Source organism: Schistocerca serialis, chromosome 1 (assembly GCF_023864345.2).
Source record: "Schistocerca serialis cubense isolate TAMUIC-IGC-003099 chromosome 1, iqSchSeri2.2, whole genome shotgun sequence".
Classification (NCBI taxonomy): Eukaryota; Metazoa; Arthropoda; class Insecta; order Orthoptera; family Acrididae; genus Schistocerca; species Schistocerca serialis.
The window spans coordinates 418,365,669-418,386,832 of NC_064638.1; the positions used below are offsets into that span (position 1 = coordinate 418,365,669).

Genomic DNA, 21,164 nt, shown 5'->3' on the forward strand with positions numbered 1-21,164 from the left:
TTTTTTCGATTTCCTTATCGATGTGTGATCTGACTGCTTGTAGCTCTTTCACAGAAGGGATAAAAACGTTACAGTCAGCAAGACTGGAACCGCAAACCATAAAAGACGCTTTCTTTCAGGTTAGCATGTTTCCACAGAGCTAGGGAAGAGGCATGTGTATAGGTCTCCTCTTACGAGACCAGTAGTGGGTAGAACTCGTAAACCGCTATTTAAAGGACGAGATTAGATGCGATTTTCGCGTGCAACGACTTTCCTGGGCTGAAAACCATAAATTTACAATCTTTTGTGACAGCTCAGCCGTTAATACTAACTCAGATTGTTCAATGGAAATGACAGGAAGAATCAAGTGAACTTTGAGGCTTAATTCCGTGCACACCAGGAAGTAACTCGTCGATCACAGAGTGGCCAAATATACCTTGCCTTGTTGCCAAATCTCAGTTACGTTACCAGCAGGAAGGAGACGAACCGAAGTGATACTACAGTGGGCTGGGAAGTGACCATAGCTGATGTCTCAAAGACACGGCTGCTACGGCCTGGAATACGTAATCCATCTGATTCACATTTCTGTAACTGGGTTTAGGGACTGGAGCGTAGTTACTAATAATACATAGAACTGACTGCAAACTAAGATTCATAAATCAGTAACTCACATAGTTGTTTTTATATATCTTTCGTAAGTATACTCAAAACTAAGAAAATCATTGGCGAACGTTTTCGTGCCTCGCCGACAGTCGAGCACAACAAACAAATAAAAATAAAAAAGGCTGTGTGTGTGTGTGTGTGTGTGTGTGTGAGAGAGAGAGAGAGAGAGAGAGAGAGAGAGAGAGAGAGAGAGAGAGAGTGAGGGAGAGAGATAAAAATGAAAAAGAATGAGAGAGAGAGAGTAAAAAATTGTTGCAAAGAAATTGAATCATGCTACGTAAAGAAATCTTTTATTAAAATGACACTTTCTACATCATTACGAGATGTATTCATGATCTATGGAACAAGTATTAATGTAATCTAATCTAATCATATCATATTGCTGATTAGTCATGAAGAGGCACGAATTACAGAAATTTTCGCCAATATCAGTAACCAAATCTAAACCTGAAAAAAAAGCCAACAGTTTTTTAATAAACAGGGACTCCTGTAAAGACCCTTTCATCCCTGTTAACTAACCACGAAAGATGTGTGATATACTTCCATTCAGAAGGAACAAAGTGTTCATGCATTTAAAGATGAAGTACATGATGTGAAGTTCTGTGACGGAGATACGAACCCAGCACGCAATCGGATTGTTAACTAAGTAAAATAAAATGTTACGTATCGGTTTCTCTTACCAGAACCTAGAATAAGGATACAAATTTTTGTGCCTGAGCGACAATCAAACCGCACACCTACCGTCCTTCTTTATCATCCACGACCATAGCTTAAGTAATACTTGCTTACTCACCAACAGTAAGATGTGTGCGTGTTTGACCAGAAATAACGACACCTATTGCGATTGTTGGCAACACGTGAACAGATATTAAAAATGCACGTTAATTTTCACTAGCAGACTGGAATGCACGTGATAGGGTTTGAAATGAAATTATGAATATTTTTGTACTGGATCAGGATTCGGACCCACATACTTACCTTTGGAGAAGAAGTAGAGAAAATTGCAGTCTTGGGAAAAGGAATGAAATGATTGAACTATACTGTTCCAAGAGATTCAGATCCTCGAAAGATGAGATCCGAATTCGAATTACAGTCCAACACCAAATTTTTCAACGTCTCTAGTTTAATCAAGTACAAGAAAAATAAGAGCCCTGTTCCTTTAAATGGCTATCGTTTCATCAAATAAAATAAAATTTTCGAATGTAAATAAGTTTACTGGAGACAGTATTTCTGTTTACCATGACTTCCGCCTACGTCATTTCCCAACGTAAACCGGCTCTGCCCAATTGGAAATGAAGGAACGTGATGTTTAATGCGGATTATGGATTATAACGTCTTTGTCTTGAGCTTACCAGAGGGAAAGTAAATCTGTTTGTGCCTCTTAAAAGTAAGTGCCTGAATCCATGCATTGCTCTTGTGATAGTTCGTTCCACCAGAACATTGTGGCCACATTTCCGAGCCCCAGGAGTGTGCTGTAACAGATGATGTGCTTAGCTTACAAAATTAGTCGCGGTGGAAAAAATGCGAGTCTATTAAATGGTTAAGTAGAGGCAATCTTCTGACCTGGAGATTATGCTATTCTCATGTCAGCAGGATGTAAAGACTCCTCTATCATCATCGCCTCGATGTAAAGCCATTTTGAAATATTCACTAATCCAGCAAATTTCTCAGTTCGAGAAAATCCACTGTGAAGTGTGAAGTTACGTTGCTGGAACACATGTGCTTGAAGATCATTTAATGCCTTTTGGTCATTGTAGAAGTAGTTGCCCAAGAAGAGGTTCTTTCCCTGTCTATGGAGTCCTTTTATCAGCATTTACTCGCAGATTGCATTAAAACTAAAGTAATTGATGAAGACGTTACTTAATAACAAAAACGCACTGCCTTTCTTAATTTACTTGCACTTAGAAATGGCTGTCGAATACTGCCAAACCAAAAGCCCACTCAAAGAAGACAAGGATACACAGTCTAGCTACAGTATTATAAATACGCCTCAGTTTGTGGATGAATTCAGACTTAGGTTGATAATCATTTTGAATATTTGGCGGTACTGTACCCATTGGTGTTAAACTCACAGGAGCAATGTGTGGGTTCCGGCACTTACTTTTAAGAGGCACAAACACATTTACTTTACCTCTGGTAAGCTCAAGAGAAAGATGTTATAATCCACAATCCGCATTAAACATCACGTTCCTTCATTACCAATTGGGCAGAGCCGGATTACGTTGGGAAATGACATAGGCAGAAGTCATGGTAAACAGAAATACTGTCTCCAGTAAACTTACTTACATTAGAAAATTTTATTTTATTTGATGAAACGATAGCCATTTAAAGGAACAGGGCTCTTATTTTTCTTGTACTTGATTGAACTAGAGACGTTGAAAAATTTGTTGTTGGACTGTGATTCGAATTCGGATCTCATCTTTCAAGGATCTGAATCTCTCGGAACAGTATAGTTCAATCATTTCGATCCTTTTCCCAAGACTGCAATCTTCTCTAGGTCACCTCCAAAGGCAAGTATGTGGGTCCGAATCCTGATCCAGTACAAAAATATTCATAATTTCATTTCAAACCCTTTCATGTGCATTCCAGTCTGCTAGTGAAAATTAACGTGCATTTTTAATATCTGTTCATGTGTTGCCAACAATCGCAATAGGTGTAGATTTCTTTATGTAGCATGATTCAGTTTCTTTGCCGGCCTAAGTGACCGAGCGGTTCTAGGCGCTACAGTCTGGAACCGCGCGACCACTACAGTCGCAGGTTCGAATCCTACCTCAGGCATGGTTGTGTGTGATGTCCTTAGGTTAGTTAGGTTTAAGTAATTCTAAGTCCTAGGGGACTGGTGACCTCGGAAGTAAAGTCCCATAGTGCTCAGTGCCATTTGAACCACTTTCAGTTTCTGTGCAACAATTTTTTACTCTCTCTCTCTAATTCTTTTTTATTTTTATCTCTCTCTCTTTTCTCTCTCTCTCTCTCTCTCACACACACACACACACACACACACACACACACACACACACGCACACAGTCTTTTTTTATTTTTAATTGTTTGTTGTGCTCGACTATCGGCGAGGCACGAAAAGTTCGTCAATGATTTTCTTAGTTTTGAGAACACTTACGAAAGATATATAAAAACAACTATGAGAGTTACTGATTTATGAATCTTTATTTTCAGTCAGTTCTGAGTATTATTAGTAACTACGCTCCAGTCCCTAAACCCAGTTACAGAAATGTGAATCAGACGGATTACGTATTCCACGCCGTAGCAGCCACCTCTTTGAGACGGCAGCTATGGTCACTTCCCAGCCCACTGTGGGATCACATCGGTTCGTCTTCTTCCTGCTGGTAATGTAACTGAGATTTGGCAACAAGGCAAGGTATATTTGGCAACTCTGTGATCGACGAGTTACTTCCCGGTGTGCACGGAATTAACCCTCAAAGTTCACTTGATTCTTCCTGTCATTTCCATTGAATAATATGAGTTATTATTAACGCTTGAGCTGTAACAAAAGATTGTAAATTTATGGTTTCCAGTCCAGGAAAGTCATTGCACGTGAAAATCGCATCTAATCTCGTCCTTTAAATAGCGGTTTACGAGTTCTACCACTACTGGTCTCGTAAGATGAGACCTGGACGCATGCCTCTTCTTTAGCTCTGTGGAAACATGCTAACCTGAAAGAATGCGTCTGTTATGGTTTGCGGTTCCAGTCTTGCTGATTGTAACGTTTTTATCCCTTCTGTGAAAGAGCTACAAGCCGTCAGATCACACATCGATAAGGAAATCGAAAGAAAATACTTTCGGCTCATAGTGCAATGGTGGAAAACTTACAATGCTGCACAAAAGGTAACGCCCCTTCCCGCTGCTGACAAACAAATTTTGGGTTTCTAGGAATACATAACTTTATTTATGAAATGCCACATTTGCATACCACAGCATTTGCATGACACAGCATACCAATCAAACACAGACCCAATCGAAATCTAAGAGATTAGTATTTTACTAATTCGTGCCGATAGAGGCACTCAGTTTTATTGAAACAGACTTTCGTCGTAAGGTTATAGTGGGTAGTTTTATTTCATTTCTTATAATACAGTGCACAATTTTCGTAAGGTTTCTTTTAGTGTTGTTAAAACATTAGTTAACATGAGGGAGAAATTAATCATCAACGATATATGCGAATTCTCTGATGTTATCTATAACAGTGTGACAATCCCCATGCAGTATATTGATTACAAGCATGTAGAAAACTTGTTCTGAGTTAAAGCTGTCAAACAAGGTTTGAAGAAGAATAAAATGCCACTGACCATCTATTAAACCTGAAAAGAACAAAATGTCGCAGAAGTTAACCCTTTTTCCACATGCGACTATTTTGGGTTGAGAAGTGAAGGGAATTACGTTCAAAGTTCCATTAGATCGATAACTTCAGCAGACAGCAGTATGGCGTTTTAAAAAATGTGGCAGTGAATGTACCCAAACTAGCGACGTCTTATCAACAGTGCGCGACGCTTCCCGTCACGCTTCTAGCTGACACATAGCTGCAACACCTCCAGAACTCAACAAAAATTCCTCCAGAACTTGCGCATTGCACAGTGCTGTGAGATAATGCATATGGTCGGATCTAGACTTCTGAGAGACAGACAGTTACAGCTTTTCTTTTGCACTGCATGACGTTTTTAACAAACAGATAGCACAGTAGAGTAGCTCAAGTCGAATGGAACACTTCCTGTTTAAATTTCTGCGTCCTACACTGTTGGCAGTTCTGTGTAGGTGTTAGTTACGTGATTTTATTTTGGTGATTACAAAATAGAGTCGAATGTATGCACTGGGTAGCCGACGCAGCTAGTTCATGGTGATTCGGTCAACCAAGTAAATGAATGTACTGAACATGCTGCAAACCACTACAGGGAGTCTGTGTGTCAGAATTCTCATCCAGTGTGGTGCATCATTGTTATGATAGAAAAATGAGTGGTAGAGAAGAGAATTTGGTGGTCTCTTGGATTGATGCTAGGTTCATATAATTATGGTCTGGGTTCGGTTGCAACTTCTGCTGATGATTTTTGATAAGGAGAGACCGATTCTGTTCTCTTCTGGCTATGCCAAGTGAAGAAGGTATAATGGCATTGTGGTCTGACATTCATGTTAAACATGATATTCCTTCTCTACCAAGGAGACGTTAGGTTGAACCACAATAAAGTCAGGAGTCGCGACACATAGAAACTCTATCAACAGTAACCTTTCTTATACTAGTTATTTATTTCTAGTGACGAAACAAACGCTATGTAGGGTCACAGGACACTTATTCCATCTTTTATTTGAGCTTCTGTATGTCGATAAAATTGGGTCTGATTTGCTTGGCAACAAATCAGGGTATGTTTGGCTACTCTGTGACCGATGAGTTACTTCGTGGTGTGCACGGTAATAGGCCTCAAAGTTCACTTGATTTTACCTGTCATTTCCGTTGAATAATCTGAGTTATTATCGCTTGACGTGTAATAAAAGATTGAAAATTTACGGTTTTCAGCCCAGGAAAGTCAAATCCTGTGGCAATCGCAACTAATCGCGTCCTATGAATAGCGGTTTACGAGTTATAGCAACCATTGGCCTCGTATGATAAAGCTAAGACACATACCTCTTCGCCAGCTCTTTGGTAACGTGCTGAACTGTGAAAAAGCGTCTGTTATGGTTCGCAGTTCCAGTCTCACTAACTCTTACGTTTTATCCCTTCTGTGGAAGAGCTGCAAATAGTCAGATCAAACATCGATAAGGAAATCGCAAGAAGATACTTTCGGCTCATAGTGCAATGGTGAAAAACTTACAATGCTGCACAACAGGTAACGCCCATTACCGTTGCAGGCAAGCAAATTTTGGGTTCTAGGAATATGTAACTTTATTTATGAAATGCCACATTTGTATACACCTTGAGTATGTCACAGCATACCAATTAAACACAGACCCAATCAAAATCTAAATGAGTAGTATTTTACTAATTCGTGTCCATAGAGGAACGCTTGTGTACAGATACTCAGTTTTATTAAAACGGACTTTCGTCGTAAGGTTATCGTGGGTAGTTTTGTTTCATTTCTTATAATACAGCGCACAATTTTCGTAAGTTTTCCTTTAGTGTTGTTAAAACATTAGGAAACACGAGAGAGATATTAATCATCAAGGATATATGCAAATTATCCCCTGATGTTATCTATAACAGTGTGACAATGCACATGCAGTTTATTGATTACATGCATGTAGAAAACTTGTTCTGCGTTAAAGCTGTCAAAGAAGATTTGAAGATGAATAAAATGCCACTACCACACGACAGCTAATGTAGAAAATACTTTTCTGACGTATTATGCCACGATGCGCTCTCCCCATACATAATACAAAAGTTTCGAGATGCATCTGCTGCCTGGCTGTCTATTAAACCTGAAAAGAACAAAATGTCGCAGAAGTTAGCCCATTTTTGACATTCAACTATTTTGGGTTGAGAAGTGAAGGGAATTATGTTCAAAGTTCCATTAGATTGATAACTTTAGCAGACAGCAGAATTGCATTTTAAGAAACGTAGCAGTGAATGTATTCGGACTCGCAACATCTTATCTACGTTGCGCGACACTTACCATGAACTCATCAATTCCTCCAGAACTTGTGCATTCCACTGCGCTGTGAGACAATGAATATGGCCGGGTCTAGACTTCTGAGAGACAAACAGTTACAGCTTTTCCTTTGCACTGCACGACGTTTTCAACAAACTGAAAGCGCAATAGATTAGCTCAAGTGGAAAGGAACACTTACTATTTAAATTTCTGCATCCTACACTGTTGGCTGTTCTGTGTAGGTGGCAGCTACGTGTTTTTATTTCGGTGATTACAAAACAGAGTCGAATGTATGCACTGGGTAGCCGAGGCAGCTAGTTCATGGTGATTCGGTCAACCAAGTAAATGAATTTACTGTACATGCTGCAAATTACTACAGGGAGCCTGTGTGTCAGAATTCTCATCCAGTGCGGCGCAACGGTGTTACGATAGAAAAATGAGTCGCAAAGAAGAGGATTTGGTGGTTTGTTGGACTGATGATAGGTTCATATACCTACGGTCTGGGTTCGATTCCAACTTCTGTCAATAATTTTATATAGGGAGAAACAGATTCCATTCTCTTCTGGCTACTCCATGTGAAGAAGAAGTAATGGCACTGTGGTATGAAATTCACATTAGAAATGATATTCTTTCTCTACCAAGTAGACGTTAGTTTGAACCACAATAAAGACTGGAGTGGCGACATGTAGAAACTCTATCACTAGTAACCTTTCTTATGCCAGTTATTTATTTCTAGTGGCGAAACAAACGTTATGTAGCGTCACTGGACACTTATTCCATCTTTTATTTGAGCTTCTGTATGTCGATAAAATTGGTTCTGAACTGGGAATGCAACTCAGACCGCCTTTAAAGCGGAATTTGATCCCTTCGTGACAATACAGCTCGGCTACAATTTGTTGTTTGTTCAAAACTGCAGATTCCTCAACATCTCCACATATTGCGCGTGAATGGGTTCGAATCCTGGTCCGGCACTAAAGATTTCATTATGTATTATCAAGCTCTAGCACGAGAACACCTATCTGCTGGTGGATAATAATTTTGATGTTTAATGTATTTTCATTCGTTGTCAACACTAACGATATTTGACGTTTTTGACTCCCAGTGAGACACAGAACTATTTGCGAGATCACTGTAAGTTCAAGAAGTTATTCCGAGCTGCTGGTGGAGAAAAATTCGGTAGCTGACGTCTCTTTGTGTGTAGTCTACAACGATATGTGTGATGCTCTATTCCCAGTCAGCACTGAACTCTTCGTCATATTATTTCTAGTTCAAACATGCTCACATGTTTCTGCTGCTGCAGCAAACCCATATTTAACGTCCGTTTTCTCTAGAATATAACAGTGATAGGTGCTGGGTTGGAGTCCAGGGATGGAAAAAAATTAATGTTTCGTCTCGTCATTTCAGTTAAAACATCTAGCTACTGCCGAGAAAATCCGATATGTCACAGTTGATTGTGCTTAGATATCAATCCGATTAGGTTCTGGGTTCGAATCTCTGTCGAACACAAAGCTTTACTTCATGGCATTTCAAGTAAGTTACATGTGAAGAATCAATACTTAACATCTCTCGTAGTTCGTTAACAGGGACAATAGATGCTGGGTAGGAATTCGCGTCTGTTAAAAATGTCTGCGTAATGTAATTTAAAGTTGATATTTGTTAACTGATACTGTCTAAAATCGAGGTATATCACTCTCTGTATGCCTAATCAGGAATGACAGTTTCCGTCAGTCACGAAATCTTTGTTTAGTCTGCATGACCTGGGTTTGAATCCATATGCAGAACGAGACGGTTCGTCGTGTCATTTGAAGTTCCTACATATTCTCAACTAGCTGCTCGTGAATAACTTAAATTTTTTGTGTCATTTTGTGTTAAATAAGAAGTACGGTATGTTACTTCCAAGAGTAAATCATGAATACGACGAACTTACTACGCGCATTACCTATCTGACGTAATAATGAGAGTGGTAACATTTCAGGCATGTCATTTATTGTAATAAATGTGAGCTTGCAAGCCTTAAGGACAGTCTTATCTGTGATAAGGTGTTCCCTGATATTTGTAGTATCATGGTATTACTTTACATCTTGAGTTATTGCGATACAGAGCAGTGTTTTCTAGTGGTGACTTGTTGGAACCATTTTCAATAGTCAAACGACTGTACCAAGGAGCGATTAGAGGACCTGCTAGACAGCTGCGTTATGCCGGTTGCATGCGAATCAGGCGAAATGCAATTCAGGTCGTTCGGCTACTTTTGTGCACGACTGTACATTTCTGTTTGTTTTCTGTATTATTCATTGTCATTGTTTACAACGTACCACAGTAGTGTGGAGGAAGTTGAGACGAACAATTTGATACCGGACGCTTGTGGTCTATCAAGTCAGAAAACTACCTCAAACTGGCCTACAAGAAGTACTTAAGCTACAGCGTATGCACACGCGCGACGATTCCAATATTCTCGCGATCCCTTCGCACAAACTGTTAGCCTAGACAAAAAATAAATAGGACCTTTTTGTTGCAAATTTAATTTATTTTAATTGTGTACTGAGACACGTTTTCGTTGGAGTGTGCGGTTTTCGAGTTTTTAAAGAAAAACGTAGAAAAGTGATATTAAACATGTTCTATCTTGGAAATCATTCGCAATAGGGCATATGTCGATATGAAGTTTTTTGTTCAGAATCATTAATACTATAGAGCCTTTCCTCCTGACTCACCCTGTATACTGAAGAGTGTCTGGGAAATACAGTATCAAATGGTTCAAATGGCTCTGAGCACTATGGGACTTAACATCTGAGATAATCAGTCCCCTAGAACTTAGAACTACTTAACCTAACTAACCTAAGGACGTCACACACATCCATGCCCGAGGAAGGATTCGAACCTGCGACCATAGCAGTCGCGCGGCTCCGGACTGAAGCACCTAGAACCACTCGGCTACCGCGGCTGGCAAATACAGTATCCCTGTCCTACTAGTTTGCTTATGTTCACTAGCTTCGTGATTATGTTGCCCATATCTATAACAATTTCGATGTCTGAGTATAAGTTTTTAATAGCATTTACGAGATGAGATGGGTACCCTCGTTCAGTCATTATATTACACATTATTTCTCTGGTCAAATTATCATTTGCCCTTTCAGCATCTATAAAAGGAAGAGGTGTCTCGCTAATGAATTCTCTTCTCTATTCCTTAACCGGTTCTAGAATACTTACTACAAATAGTAACCATCTTTTATACTATTCAAATCACCGCGAGCCCTTATCTTCCTCATTTTATTGTCATGGTCCTTGCGTGAGATACACGATCGAGGCCACAGTACTATTGCACTGTCTTCTTGCAGTAGTGGTTCCCCAAAGTTATTTTGCAAGAACAACGTCGTCTTTCTTTAGGAACCTCCTATTAAAGTTCCATGAGCATTTCTGTTACACTCTGGAATGGGCTGTATCGAACTATTACGATCCTAGCAGCGCGTTTCTGTATTCCTTCAGTATGTACAGTCGTGCACAAAAGTATCCGAACGACCTGAATTGCATTTCGCCTGATTCGAATGCAACCCACATAGCGCAGCTGTCTAGCAGGTCCTCTAATCGGGCCTCACTACAGTCGTTTGACTATTGAAAACGGTTCCAACAAGTCACAATAACTCAAGATGTAAAGTAATACCAAGGTACTACAAATATCAGGGAACATCTTATCACAGATAAGACGGTTCTTCAGGCCTTGTATGCTCACATTTATTACAATATGTGACATACATGAAATGTTACCACTCTCAATATTGCGTCAGATAGGTAATTCACGCAGCAAGTTCGTCGTATTCATGATTTCCTCTTCAAAATAACATACCGTACTTATTATTTAACACAAAATGACATAAAAATTTAAGTTATTCACGAGCAGCTAGTTGAGAATATGTAGGAACTTCAAATGACACGACGAACCGTCTCTTTCTGCATATCGATTCAAACCCAGGTCATGCAGACTAAGCAAAGATTTCGTGACTGACGGAAACTAACAGTCATTCCTGACTAGGCATACAGAGAATGATATACCTCGATTTTAGACAGTATCAGTTAGCAAATATCAACTTTAAATTACATAACGTAAACATTGTTAACGGACGCGAATACCTACCCACCATCTATTGTCCTCGTTAACGAACCACAAGAGATGTTAAATATTGCTTCTTCACAAGTAACTTTCTTGAAATGCCGTGAGGTAAAGCTTTGTGTTGGATAGGGATTCGAACCCAGAACCTAACTGAATTGTCATCGAAGCACAATCAACTGTGACATATCGGATTTTCTCGGCAGTAGCTAGATGTTTTAACTGAAATGATGAGGCGAAACATTATTTTTTTCTTTCCCAGGACTGCAACCTGGCACCTATCGCTGTTATATTTTAGAGAAAACGAACGTTAAAAATGGGTTTGTTACACCAGCAGCGACGTGTGAGCATGTTTGGACTAGAAATAATATGACGAAGAGTTCAGTGCTGACTGGGAATCGAGCCCCACACGTATCGTTGTTGACTGCACACAAAGAGACGTCAGCTACCGAATTTTTCTCCACCACCAGCTCGGAATAACATCCTTGAATTTACAATGATTCGCAAACAGTTCTGTGTCTCAATGGGACTCAAAAACGTCAGATACCGTTAGTGTTGACAACGGATGAAAATACATTAAAAATCAAAATTATTACCCACCAGCAGATAGGTGTTCTCATGCTGGAGTTTGATAATACATAATGAAAGCTTTAGTGCCTGGCCAGGATTCGAACCCTTTCACGCGCAATATGTGGAGATGTTGAGGAATCTGCAGTTTTGAACAAACAACAAATGGCAGTCGAGCTGTATTGTCACAGTGTCGCGCACTGTAGATCAGATGCCTCGAGTCCGAATACATTCACTGCTACGTTTTTTAAAACGCAATTCTGCTGTCTGCTAAAGTTATCAATCTAATGGAACTTTGAACATAATTCCCTTCACTTCTCAACCCAAAATAGTTGAATGTCAAAAATGGGCTAACTTCTGCGACATTTTGTTCTTTTCAGGTTTAATAGACAGCCAGGCAGCAGATGCATCTCGAAACTGTTGTATTATGTGTGGGGAGAGCGCATCGTGACAAAATACGTCAGAAGAGTATTTTCTACATTAGCTGTCGTGTGGTAGTTGCATTTTATTCATCTTCAAATCTTCTTTGACAGCTTTAACGCAGAACAAGTTTTCTACTTGCATGTAATCAATAAACTGCATGTGCATTGTCACACTGTTATAGATAACATCAGCGAATTCGCATATATCCTTGATGATTAATATATCTCTCATGTTTACTAATGTTTCAACAACACTAAAGGAAAACTTACGAAAATTGTGCACTGTATTATAAGAAATGAAATAAAACTACCCACGATAACCTTACGAAGAAAGTCTGTTTTAATCAAACTGAGTATCTGTACACAAGCGTTCCTCTATGGACACGAATTAGTAAAATACTACTCATTTAGATTTTGATTGGGTCTGTGGTTAATTGGTATGCTGTGACATACTCAAGGGTTGTAGAAATGTGGCATTTCATAAATAAAGTTACATATTCCTATAACCCAAAGTTTGCAGTCCTGCAATGGAAATGGGCGTTACCTGTTGTGCAGCATTGTAAGTTTTTCACCATTGCACTATGAGCCGAAAGTATCTTCTTGCGATTTCCTTATCGATGTATGATCTGACTGCTTGTAGCTCTTCCATAGAAGGGATAAAACGTAAGAGTTAGTGAGACTGGAACTGCGAACCATAACAGACGCTTTTTCACAGTTCAGCACGTTACCTAAGAGCTGGCGAAGAGGTATGTGTCTTAGCTTTGTCTTACGCGGCCAATGGTTGCTAGAACTCGTAAACCGCTATTTAAAGGACGAGATTAGTTGCGATTTCCACGGGCAAAGACTTTCCTGAGCTGAAAACCATAAATGTTCAATCTTTTATTACACGTCAAGCGATAATAACTCAGATTATTCAGTGGAAATGACAGGTAAAATCAAGTGAACTTTGAGGCTTATTTCCGTGCACACCAGGAAGTAACTCGTTGATCACAGAGTTGCCAAACATACCTTGCGTTGTTGCCAAATCTCAGTTACATTACCAGCAGGAAGAAGACGAACCCATGTGATCCTACAGCGGGCTGGGAAGTGACCATAGCTGGCTCCTCAAAGACGCGGCTGCTACGGCCTGGAATACGTAATGCGTCTGATTCGCATTTCTGTAACTAGGTTTAGGGACTGGAGCGTAGTTACTAATAATACTCAGAACTGACTGCAAACTAAGCATCATAAATCAGTAACTCACATAGTTATTTTTATATTTCTTTCGTAAGTGTACTCAAAACTAAGAATTCATTCACAGATATTCTCGTGCCTCGCTGATAGTCGAGCACAACAAACAAATAAAAATAAAAACAAGAATGTGTGTGTATGTGTGTGTGTGTGTGTGTGTGTGTGTGTGTGTGAGTGAGTGACAGAGAGACAGACATCTGCGATATGCCGGTTGCATGCGAATCAGGCGAAATGCAATTCAGGTCGTTCGGATACTTTTGAGCACGACTGTACATTGGAAGTGTTCTATCTCGGAAACCATTCGTAATAGGGCATATCTCCACTCCAAGTTTTTTGTTCAGAATCGCTAATGCTACCACCTGTCAAAACACGTACCTTTCCTCCTGACTCACCCTGTATACACAGAAGAAGTGGACAGTAAGAGGAAAATGCTGAATGAGAAAGTAGTGTTTTTAGATCGTGGCGCTAGAATAAATGCAATCCTTTTTGTAGGTGACCGAACACTGACTGCAAAAACTGAATATTATCTTGGAATGGGAATCTACAACTTGCAGCAGATATCCTCGAAATACAATCTAAAACTGTCTGTAGATAAAAAGAACCGTAATGGCATTTCAAAGAATACAATCACTAAGACGAAAACTAGTCTTAGACTTGGGGCACACATTTTAAATACCTAGGACTGCGTTATCAGATATGAATACAGCTGTCACGTGAACAAAAAATTAAATAAATTTATTTCCGTATATGAGACGACTGTAAAAAATTTTAAGAACAAAACCGAAACAAACTCAGCTGAAGTATTACAAAACCATCGTACTATCAATCCTTACTTATGGAAGTAAAGTGTGGGTTACAGCAAGACACCAAGAAAATAGAATACAAGCTCAAGAAATGTGATTTATAAGGAGAGTGGAAAGACGTACACCTAAAAGAAATGAGATATAAATATTTATACGACCATAACGAAAAATAAAAGAAAACGGGAGAAAACGGAGAGAACATTTGGACCATATGGATGGAGAAAGACTCCAAGTAAATGATCTCACTTATAAATACACTAGAAGAAGAAAAGTAGTAAGGCGACAGAAGAGGTGAAGTACCGTAACTAGCATTTTTCCTTATATGTGATGTGAAGAAGAAGAATAAGAAGCACCCTCTGTCGTACAACGTACAGTGTATTTCACTACATATATGTATGTGTAGAAGAGGATGAATAAGTCAATAAACACTAACATGCGATTTGTTACCATAGTTTCAGAGAACAGTAATATTTTTCCGTGAAAGTGAGAACTGGGAAGGTATAAACAAAATGTCGCAGCACAATATTCACGCAATTTCTAACGAATGTTTACACATAGTTCAGAAAAGTCAATCCGACATTAGGCTGGAGGTCGTGCGTTTTTCTGACTCCGTATTATCTTCATATTTGTCTAGTGTTTCTACGATTAAAAGTTCCAGAATTAATGGCCAGGGCCAGCAGAATTTTCATTGGCTCACTTTAGTTCAATGATTATTTCAAGAAAATTTTGCTATTTAATCTCAAAGAAATACTACTTTTCTCCATCGCCCCCATACAACTATTAACTACTCTCTTACGCAGTGACACACCAACACTGCCTGTTAACATTCCAAATTTCTGAACTTGTATGCGTTTGCTACATTGTCTTAAGTGTTATTAAGATATGTGTCTAAATATTGTGTACCCTTATTGTATTACATATCAGTTGCTGGACGGCTGGTCGTTTTCCCTCTGAGAGCATTCATTATTATGATTTTTCCGAATTTATTCTTTCCCAGCTCCTTTATATTCATTAAAATACTAAATTTCAGCGTTTCGTCTCCTGTAAAATGGAGAACAATTGCAACATTCTTTCTACAGAACGAATATTTTGGAATGATTTGTGTAACAGGCTAAGCGCAACATTTGTTCAAATAAAAAATACTGATATCGATTTTGTGGTAAGGCGAGTTTCTTTTAGAGTACCGCTACGCTAAGAAAAGCTCAACAACAACTACCAGTCACTTATTCATGACATATTTTTAAAAGTTTGAATTGTTAAAAAACATATGAACTGTTAGCTGGTCAGGCGGCGAACGAAGGGGGCAGGATGGTAGGGTTCGTAACCCTGCGCTCACTCTTAGTCCATTTTACTGTAAAAGTGTTGATATTTGTATACATATTAATTTCCAGATTTTGCAACTAACTTCCAGAGAACAAATTAAAATGAAAATTAAGTCTCGAAAATGATCAGGCATAATGAAAAAAAATTGCGAACTGTGTTTAACACAGGATATTCCCGAGCGTTTCCCCATATGGATGCGCTTGTGGCGTGACCGGAGAGCCGCAGAAAACTGCCCAGCCAGAAAGAGGCGCACACACATACAGTGACAATACCTGCAGCCGGCGGCAAATCTGACGCAACTCGAGAAACCACAAGTTAAGCCAACAATAAAATCGCAAGAGATTGAGTAAAGAAGGCGGAAAAGGAAAGATCCTTCACCAAGAAAATAATAACAGAAAGACCGGCTTTCCCGCCGGCCGTGGTGGCCGTGCGGCTCTAGGCGCTACAGTCTGGAGCCGAGCGACCGCTACGGTCGCAGGTTCGAATCCTGCCTCGGGCATGGATGTGTGTGATGTCCTTAGGTTAGTTAGGTTTAATTAGCTCCAAGTTCTAGACGACTGATGACCTCAGAAGTTAAGTCGCGTAGTGCTCAGGGCCATTTGAACCATAGTATTCAGAGCCGGCTTTCCCACACGGTAGGGAAACGTGAAAAAAACAACATGTACCCCATTTACGTTCTCGCGTAGCCAGAGTCTCCAGACCTATGTTCACTACTGCACAATTGTTGTACTAACTTAAATGTTGATAACAATGAGTGCACACTTGGAACTTACGTCGAAAAAATTTGGAAGTTGTCAAAGGTTTGAGAGTTTGTCGCTTTTAGTTTTCTTAAATGAAACCTGTCAAAAGTTCGGAAGAATACTTCTAAATTTCTTTTTCTGAAGTATAATTTGTTCCAAGTTATGCAAAAACAATGTCTTAAGCACTAATGTAAACAAGTTATTATTATTATTATTATTTAAAACATTTTACATATTTTATTGTTTTGAAGGGAAGCTGTTCAGTAAGTCGTGCAACACATTTTTTTCCCAGGAAGTAAGTCAGTTTTATTCAGTATTGCAGTACACCATATTCCTCACTCTTCTGGCTAAAAACTGTGTTTTTCACCGTAATCTCCGCGTAATCCATCTTACTGGGAGGGCCAGTATGCTCGCATGGTTTCACCCTACTTATCGACGTCGGAGCCAACATCTTACTGCACCAGTAACCTCCGCATCATACACATACTGCTTCCCGCGGAGTGCATCCTTCATTGGGCCAAACAGATGGAAGTAGATATCCGGGCTGTAGGATGGATGAGGAAGAACCACCACTGAAGTTTTGTGAGCTCATTTCGGATGCGCATACTTGTGTGAGGCCCTGCGTTGTCATGGAGAAGGAGAATTTCGTTTGCGTTTTTGTGGCAACGAACACGCTAAAGTCTGAGGATAGCACAATAAATTTCAGAGTTGCTCGATGCACCATGAGGGAGGACATCAAACACAATAACACCTTCAGAGTCCCACAAGACCGTCGCTGTAATTTCACTGGCGAAGCGTGCGGCTGTGAACTTTCTCTTTGGAGGAGAGGTGTTTTGGTGCCACTCCATGGATTTACGATTTGTTTCCGTTTCGAAATGATGAAACCATGTGTCATTGCCTGCGACGATGTACGACAAAAAAAAAAAAAAAAAGTCACGATCAGCCTCGCAACGCACATGCAGTTCTGCACAGATGGCCCTTCGTTTTTCAGCGGCCAAACACCTTCGAGTACCCCAACTGGTGGACGAATTTGTGAACGCTACCAACAGAGACGTCCAGTTGTTCAGTGAGGTGTTTGATAGTAATCCGTCGATCAGCTCGAATGAGAGTATCTGCACGTTCCAACACTTCAGAAGTCACAGGTGTTTGCGACCGGCCGGCACGCGGGAGGTCGGACAGGCCTGCGCGACTTTATTGCGATGATGACAGACGCCTCGCCCAACGACTCACCATGGTTTGGTTCACTGTCAGGTCTCCGTAGACATTCTACAAACACCTGTGAATGTCTGAGATGCTCTGGTTTGCTGCGAAAAGAATCTCAATAACAGCTTTCTACTTGGAACGCACCCCCGTTACAGACGGTATTTTAGACGTTACATGTAGCATCACCTATCGGGACTTCATGAAACAATAGACGCCGAAACGGGACTGTTCCTCGATGTCCTACAACAAATTCGGAACTTTTTCAACGGAAATTGGCTGAGAAAAAAATGTGTTGCGTTGCTTATTGAACGCTTCCCGTGTATCCGTAGCGCGATAAAAGTTAGCGAAACGGCAAATTATATTGGGGAAGGGGAAGAAAGTAAAAAACTATGACACTCCAGAGCGTCCTGCGGGAACGGACCTTTGATTCCCGACTGAGTTGATATCCACGGTAATGTCAGTGTGTTACCTGTTCACGAGATAGATTGAACACCACCGCTCCAGATTCTATTTCATATTAATGACCTCACTGACGTTACCACGCACATTGGGTTTGGGAACATTTGTTTGAGAATGCAGGGCACAGGTCGTGAAAGTAATTAGTTTAGTGACTACATCAGCAGGAACAGTACTCTTTCCTCTAGTGAAAAAGTAGAGCTGTTCATGAAATTAAATCGCGGCACGAATTAAACAGCAACATTGTTTCGTTATCTGCCTGGGAACAGAGGAGACGTCCACGCCTGTTAGGCGAGCGCGCGTCACTTGTTATGTACGGTGGCGCATGGCGAGACCGGTAGATCCACACATGCGGCCGAGCCCGTTGCCATTACAGTAGCTTAAGGCCGTGAGTCGGTGCGCGCCGTGTTCATGGATTGCCTTTTAATTAGACTCATAACAGGAGCGGCCGTCTGGCAAGCACATCTGCACGCTGCCAATTCCTGAAAGTGGCCGCTCAGAAGAAGCCCTGCGCTAGCCAACAAGATGAAGGATCTACTTGCTAGACTTGTCGCTCCACTCGGCAAACACACAATTAAACTTGTAAAACACGTAAATTGTAATCACTCTTCTTATTTCGTCGCTTCCACTTCTCTCCTCTTCGCACTCCTCAGATCCGCGGAGGAGAGCGACAGAGCCAGGGAGGAATGGACGGCGGCGGCGACGTCGGCGTTGGCCGGAGCCGAGGGGAAGCGGCGGGTGGTGGCTGCTCGCCTCCGCCTTCGCCTTCAACTCTCAGGTAAGCCGGCGGCGGTGCGCCTTTTCCCTGAGAGCTCTGCTACAGGCCGCCTTTTTGCCCCGCCCGTCCCGGAGTGCGTGCGCCTATGTACGTGTCGCGCCTTTTCCCACGAAATGAGCCGGCTGTCACGGGTATCTACCAGAGCCACGTCTATCTTCGCTTCTTTATTCTTTCCTTTTTCTTTTTAGACCGTTTTTCGGTAACCAAAAAAAGATGCCTCCCACTTTAGGGCGCTCCGGAGGTGGGCAGGAGCACGAGCAGATATGGAGTGTCTCTTAGAGAAGAGCGCCTGTGTGCATTAGGCAGTGTTTGCCCGGCGCTCAGGTTTTGTCGTAAGGTAAATACGGAGGCAGCTAGCCTTCCTCAGAGCACAGTCAGAACGGGGTAGCTGGAAATGACACCGAATACTCGCAGAAAGGTTCACTTTAAATCTCCTTCAAGCTGAACATCTACCTCTTTCGTACATGTGTTTTTTTAAAATAATGTAGTGAGTTGCATACTCTATAGAGGACGAGATTGATCCGGATTGACTTGCAAATATTACTTAAGCTAAACCTGTCTTGACCATTTTTTGAGATGGAGGGATGCTAATTCCATCTGCGTATAGAAATATTTTGTAATACGCGTTTCTGCAATTTCTGATTGTACATTTGAAAATTATTTCATGCGCTATGGAGCAAGTACTTCCGATGCGTCTTCGAAACTGTAGTGGTGATCTCATTAACGGAGACTGGAACATTGGCAGATGCCTTTTCAACGAGAATCTGTACGATTTACATGTTTGTGATTGAAACGCCGTAGTGTTATGTTGCCTTTTCATAAATATAAATGACTAAATACTCGAAATAAATGCCTTTTGTTACCGTTTTGATTTTTAATTGTTCCTTCATAATCAAAACCAACAGTGCTACGCTATAAAGACGTAAGTGAATGTTTTCATTACAGTTTGTGATTACAGTGAGTCCAGCGAAGAAGTCAGTGATTTCATAATTCAGTATCTCGAAAACTAAAAGTGTAACAAACTTCTTGTTGTGAAAGCTGTAACAAATTTAAGAGGAAGCTTTGAAATAGTTCGAAAAGCTGCTAGCAGATGGCGCCATAATCGCATTGCGTAGTGCGTTTAAATTGAGCGCCGCAGATCAGAGTTAAAACGCAGCTTCTGCTGCTTACGAAGCGAGTCATCCCTGCAGGTCTGCCGCCTATTCTCGTCGGTGGAAGTCCCATTCATTGCCGTCTTATGGCACACTATCTCGGCCTCACCACCGAAAACCATCTTACATGCGCCCACTCGTCCAGGAGGTGAAGAAGAAAGCCAGGATCAGACTCAGCAAATTCTACCCTTTGCTCAATCTGGCTGCAGTCTTCCGTCGAGGCTGGGTGTAACCCTGTACAAGGCGCTGCTCTGCCCTTCACTCGAGTATGCTGCCGTCAGTAGTGGGCCAACCCTATGTATCACCCCACTCTGCATTTTTCCAAATTTATTCAAGATGGTGGATCCAAGATGGCGGCGATAGATACGGTAACGTTGTAATGATGACATGGTGAGAAGTTCAAATTTTGGCGGGAAAATCGGTCAATTGGGATACCTCCACTAACATAAGAAAATGATGGGAAAAAGGTCACTTGGGCTACCTCCACTAACCTAAGTCATCTGACCGCCACCTCTTCCTTGAAATTTGCGAGAAAAGACTCAGCCTGTGCTAGGCTGCTGGATAGGATGGAAGTAAGTCTTTATTTTGCAAACAGTCCCTATTTCAACAATTTGAGTCAGTAGCTCCATCCAGAGTGTTCACCATGAGGTGCAGAGTCCAACTGACCTAGTACACAGTACTGCCATCAAAGGGTGCTGCCATCCCATGGCAGTCTGGGGGAGGGGGGGGGGGGGGGAGGGAATGGCAAGAAAAGTACTCAGTCTGTGTCCAGCTGCTGGAGAGAGGAAGGAGTGCACTTTCTTTATTTTGGAACAATTTATTTAGGGACGTATTTCACGTACTTTATCTATTAAACTGATAAAAACCACTTGCTCTGAAATGCTGGGGGTCATAATACAACGCCTACAGACCTGCAAACTACTTGCAAATCTCTGAAATAATGCCGTACACTGATGTGCAGACACGATAACAACCCGTAAATTGCAGACATAATGCAGTGGACACCCTACAGACCTCCAAAATACTCGTAGATTACCGAAATAATTCATGTAAAACGCTCTGCAGACATGGTCACTAATTGTAAACTGTCGAAATAATCCATTGCACAGCGTACAGACCTGCAAATTACTAGTAAATTACCGAAATAATGTAGTACACTAAT

General features: G+C 40.9%; 1 long non-coding RNA gene across 1 annotated transcript in view; it reads left to right on the top strand.

Annotated features, from left to right (window-relative positions):
- Positions 1 to 18,793, top strand: part of LOC126471989 (uncharacterized) — a 512,362-nt gene extending 493,569 nt beyond the window's left edge. Inside the window, exon 3 of the long non-coding RNA XR_007586368.1 lies at positions 18,727 to 18,793. This is a non-coding gene — a long non-coding RNA (uncharacterized LOC126471989). The remainder of the gene's footprint in view (positions 1 to 18,726) is intronic.
- The last annotated feature ends 2,371 nt before the right edge of the window (positions 18,794 to 21,164 follow it).